Here is a 6,294-nt window from a genome sequence, read left to right on the forward strand (position 1 = left end):
TATCGAGTTAAGTTTTTAGGTTATTGGCTTTATTCAATAGACTTTTGTAAACCGAAATTCAGAAAAACGTCTCGCAACCAGATGCGTGTTTCCCTTTGGATTAAAATGCCCGGATGTGGGAATTTGGAAGACCAAATAGATACGATATTAAGTATAGAATATTCTATTTCTTACAATGTTTCACTTGGAACCTTTTCTTTGAAGATTTTTCTTTGAGAACTTTTCTAAGACCATATTTAATGGGTTAATTTCAAGACCACTGTTAGTCTAAAAACGTTTTTAGAAAATAAAACAAATTTTGTTCCTAAAACTATTCTGTTTTTGACAAAAGCTAGATAACGTTAACAATACGAATTGTTTCGCATGACTCTAGGATAGTTGGCGCGGCGAAGTGGAAGCGCATCCGCTTACGAATCATAACGACACGGGGTCGAATACCGGCGACATTAATTTGTTTTGTTCAACTTTTTTTCTAACTATAAACATTGATAAGGTGTATTTAAAAAATTAAAGATTTGCAATAACATCCAATAACAATTGATATACAAAAATGCCAAAATCTGTTTACAATTCCATTGTAATTCCAAAACGTGGATGGGAACTAGATTTTGATTAAATTATCATAGTCCACAACTTGTTTCATATATGCCATCATTCCATTAAATATGTTCCTTTACCTTTTTTTGCTAACTTTTATAGCATTTTGCATACTGAGTGCAGGGTCTCTAACAAAGTGAATCCCGTCGTAGTTGATATTGAGATAAAACACGTTTCAATGTATGTATGGGATACGTTACTTTAAATACCTTTAACGGATAAATGATTAGAATTTGTTTGCATATTGTCAAGTTATTTTCTACGGCTTTAATATAGTTAAACTTTTACTCTCTTTTTTTAAATTAATCTACAAATAATGTTGCATATTTTTTTAATAATTTGAATAAGGATTTAAAACTTCAGATCGTTTATGTGCATGTAATATTTTGCATGGTGTAATGATAACTTTACTAAACAAGAACATACATAAACGTTTAGCCAATCAGAAATAACCTTTGCCTCCGGGCATATATTTGCTCGAAAAATACCACGCTCCCTTGTTACATATTTCTGATTATCCGATTGATAAAGGATGGTTTGCAACATTTCACCACTTCTTGTTTCATTTATTTGTACTTACTCTATATACAGTGCTTTTGATAGCCTTTTAGATTTTCATTCAGTCAACTGTTCCTTTTACATTTACTTCAGCATAACGTCCCTGTTTCTTGCCAATAAACTTTCAACACTGTCGGCGCTCTCGTTATTCGAAGATAATAATAGCAGCGGCACGCGGAACCTCCGAAACAAACTTTGAAAAAATTGATGGGGGTATGCCAGAATGACCATGCGCGGCTTTCTATTTGCCCTTAGTCTCTCGACAGACTCCTTTCCATTTAAGTGCGATTACACTTTTCGTCTACAGCATCCAACTTTATCTTTTATTTTCCTTAAAATATTACGCTGCACTTGTGCAATATTTGTTTGAAATGTGTTTTCTTAAAAACATGTGTAGCATGACTTGGTCATTTTGGTTTTTAGGGTTTTTATAATTAATTCAATTATGAGCAAACCATTTAAATATATTAAAACTTGTCATAAAATGAGGCATCAACATTACGTATTAGAACGTTAATCGGTTAAACAATATTTACAGAGTATCGCTGAAATAATTTAAAAACGATAAGTTAGTATTTAAAAACGTTAAGTATTTAACACGTTACCTCTATCATAAACGAACTGTCAACCGAAAGAAATTGCAAAGACGTGATAGATCATTGCACATTTGTTTTAAAACTGTATTCAGTATTATCTACAGCTGCTGGATTCTTTGATATCCTAGGCGAAATAAAATGTATATAAGTAATATCAACAATCAAATACGCTTTAAGGAAGACATGATCGGGTGCATCTAAATTGCCGCATAAAAAACGTAACAAAACTAAAAACACGATCTTGGATATCAGTGCAAGCGAAACAGGAGAGGAATAGCCCCATGCAGAGTTTGCGGTAGGTAAATCCGTTGGTTATTTGGCTTTGTTCAGTATTGTAAATGCATTTTCAGCATGAACTGATGATCAGTGCTGTTTTGCGTTATTGTTTTTTTCTCTTCAGAACGTATTGAATAAAGTTTGAGTGAGGTACTTAAGTTGGTTTACATTTACATGGTTTTGTATTGACCGTTACGAGGCGGTGACTCCAAATGGTTTAAAGTTACATGGTTTTGTATTGACCGTTAAGAGGCGGTGACTTCAAATGGTTTAAAGTCATATGGTTTTGTATTGACCGTTATGAGGCGGTGACTTCAAATGGTTTAAAGTCATATGGCTTTGTATTGACCGTTATGAGGCGGTGACTTCAAATGGCTTAAAGTCATTGCGTTATTGTTTTTTTCTCTTCCGAACGTATTGAATAAAGTTTGAGTGAGGTACTTAAATTGGTTTTCATTTACATGGTTTTGTATTGACCGTTACGAGGCGGTGACTCCAAATGGTTTAAAGTCATTTGGTTTTGTATTGACCGTTAAGAGGCGGTGACTTCAAATGGTTTAAAGTCATATGGTTTTGTATTGACCGTTATGAGGCGGTGACTTCAAATGGTTTAAAGTCATATGGCTTTGTATTGACCGTTATGAGGCGGTGACTCCAAGTGGTTTAAAGTCACAAGCCTTTGTATTGACCGTTATGAGGCGGTGACTCCAAGTGGTTTAAAGTCACAAGCCTTTGTATCGACCGTAACGGGGCGGTGACTTCAAGTGGTTTAAAGTCATATGGTTTTGTATTGACCGTTATGAGGCGGTGACTCCAAATGGTTTAAAGTCATATGGTTTTGTATTGACCGTTATGAGGCGGTGACTCCAAGTAGTTTAAAGTCACAAGCCTTTGTATTGACCGTAACGAGGAGGTCGAGCCAATTTTAAGTATTACGGAAAGTGTTGTGTTTTATCTATTTGTCTTGTATTTTACAGAAAATTGACTTTACAGACAATTTGTCACTTGCAGTGAATACAAGACTAGCGCATGGTTAAAGGAGTTTCACGAAAAAATACAGCAACAGATATTCAAACACAAAGCAGTCTTACAATCAATTCAAAATGTAACTTCACAAGTAAAAGTTAAGTTTATGTTAATAAAAACGAAACGCGAAACAAACTCATAGATAGTCTAATAGATTCATCTTTAAATCTCAAGAGTTCTCTAGATGAAAATATAAATGAGAATATTTGAAGAGCCACATAATCGCAAGTTTTGTTTTGATCTTCAAGCATAAACGCAATACATTGAACGTATCACGTGCAGTTTTCATCTTTCGAATTCGGGATCGATACACAGCGGATTACATGTATCTCATTTTGGGAAGAAGAAGTACAAATGTGTATTTTTACTTTTAGATTTGTTTTATTTTTATGTAATTCATTATTTTTATGTTTTTTATTCGTGTCAGTGTATTATCATGTCAACTTTTGAAAGATTCACTTAATTCGTAGAAGAAATCATGTGTAGGATCATGTCGATTATATATTAAGAACTGAAAAAACAATATATTTATAGTCACGTATAAGATCTGTTCGACTAAATCCAGGGACCCCGTTGGAAATAAGCTTTTTCATGTTTACATGTCTAAGCTTTACGGGTTATCCTGTGTATACATCATGTCGTAATCTTATTTGGATCTGTGATAAATGGCACCATTCATGTAATGCATGTTTCTGAATATGATAATAATGCAATCTATACGTTACTTATTGCCTTGATTGCATTGAATTGTAAATTGCTTGACATGTATGAACAAATAAAACAAAAACAAAAAAAAAGAACGTTGTTAAATCTTTGATCTCGCTTAATCAAAAGCAAACACTATACACTGTCGTGTTTTTATATAGAATTTCCTCCCAACAAAACCGGCAAGTAACTACCGAATGCTTGCAAACCACTGTCCTATCAATCACAATCTTTGTTTTTTTGACAGTAATAGCATAACCACAGAAGCAACAAATGCGTTAACGTTTTAGCTAGTTTTGAAAGTATTTCCGAAAATGTGTGGTTTAAATCCTTTTATGTATGCAAGGTGTCTCAAATAACTTTCCTTCTAATCTTTTTTTACTGAACGCTTGTGTCAAATAACATGCTTTTGATGCACCAGTGCACACACACACACACACACACACACACACACACACACACACACACACACACACACACACACACACACACACACACACACACACACACACACACACACACACACACACACACACACACACACACACACACACACACACACACACACATATATATATGAGAATTTATTTTTCAGGGTTTGCTCTAATTCTTTGAATTTGTTTCTGTGTCCTCGGTAAAAATCTGATGTAATTAGAAATGCAGACATTGCATGATCTTTGATAACATATAATAATACTTTTTATTAGATGCCACATATATTCACATTTATGAAATGTGTAACGCCTTTTTATTAGATGCCGCATATATTCACATTCATGAAATGTGTAACGCCTTTTCAATACCAATGATGTATCGAGACTCCATTCATTATACTTTCTAATGAGTAGAACACATTTCCTATTTGCTATTGTCATTCTTCACTCATAAATAGCAGCACAACCAACTTATTTATCTGCAACTAAAAACGTTTACACAATTTTGCAATTAATGTTTGATATTTTCCAGGCGACACTTTTAACTTTCAGAGAAACTTTTAAACCATTTATAAACGTCAATGCATTAGGTAAAATATCCATGTTCATAATGTAACTTAAAAAATAGTTAAAATAGGATGTCATATAACAGCAGTTTATTAAATGCCTACCGGAAAGTAGAAAGTAATTTACTTAGCTCGTTGTCAGTAAAATAAAACATTTCTGGGGGAATTCACTACGATTTTTGTTCACATTAAATGACAACGTTCTCCGAAATTTATTACATGCTTTTAATTGAAAACTAAATTGAAATTTCACGAAAACATGTCGAAAAGTACCTCAAATGTTCTTTACTGAATTGGCGTCATCTCACGTTGATGACGTTATTTTGGAGAAATAACGTCATGCAGTCGGTCAGTAGAAGAGAATATAGACGATAGTAAAGCCAAAGATGCCATCTATAAACGTGTGTGTTAGAGGAAAGTATTCGAAACGGTTGTGTATTTTTCAATACAGCTCCGTGATTGATGGAAATAAACGTAAAGTTTGTACGACGACAATAGCGTTTATTTGTTGGTGTGAGTACAGCTTTGACATGTACGTTAATATCAATTGACTATTACTATGGCAAAGAACAATTGTTTTTATAACATAATGTTGTCATAGATGACCCATTTTTGTGGAAAAAATAGAACGTTAACGTTAAACCTCCGAATCAACGTTACACAAACGTTACTGCCGAATAATACATGAACATTTTACGTAAGTTTTTAAAATACTATTTTAAGTTGTATACCAGCAAATAAAAAATAAGCGATGGCTTTGAGTTTGAATTCGTCTGAAATAAACCTCGAACGAATTTAAATTGAAAACAAATAAACTTGATTCGAGAAAGTTGTTAATTGTAGATGATCCCACCACTTGCGATTGTGATTTATTTAACATCCTTAAAAACAACTTTAATTAACCCGGAAAATAAAAAAATGTAGTTATCTACACAGAGTAAAATCGCATCTATATAAAAACATATGATTAATAACTTTAACAAAGATGTTATTAAGTGTGAAGCTTTAATATGGCACAAAGACGCAAAAACACAAAAGAAATTTATACCGAATATTCTTTGAATTAATTTTCCAAAGTATCAATCCTTTACGGTTTTGGCACAGACGCAACGAGCATTGAACTCGGCTCATTTCAGGAATATTTGATATAATATAAGAAACATTATTATCTGTTTCATCTTTTTCTATCCGATCATTAAACCATAATGTGTTAATATATTAACGTCGTTATATGTTTTTGTGTCTTTCAATATTCGCCATCAAGTTTTATGGACAGTTTAAAGCCACTGCCCTGCCAATCTCAGTTTCTTGAGCTTGTTAATCATAAATGATGTAACACGAAAAAGCAAAAAATAAGTAGCGAATTAATAGATTTTCCATATCTTAAAAGTGTTTTTGTTACTTGACTCTATGTTTTGGCAACTATGCCTTCTAATTATTATTATTTGTATTGAATTATATGCACTTTTTTAATAAGCTGAAAGTTAAAATTATATGTTTCAAATATATTTTGAAACATTCACATATGCATACATT

The sequence above is a fragment of the Dreissena polymorpha genome, chromosome 1 (assembly GCF_020536995.1).
Source record: "Dreissena polymorpha isolate Duluth1 chromosome 1, UMN_Dpol_1.0, whole genome shotgun sequence".
Classification (NCBI taxonomy): Eukaryota; Metazoa; Mollusca; class Bivalvia; order Myida; family Dreissenidae; genus Dreissena; species Dreissena polymorpha.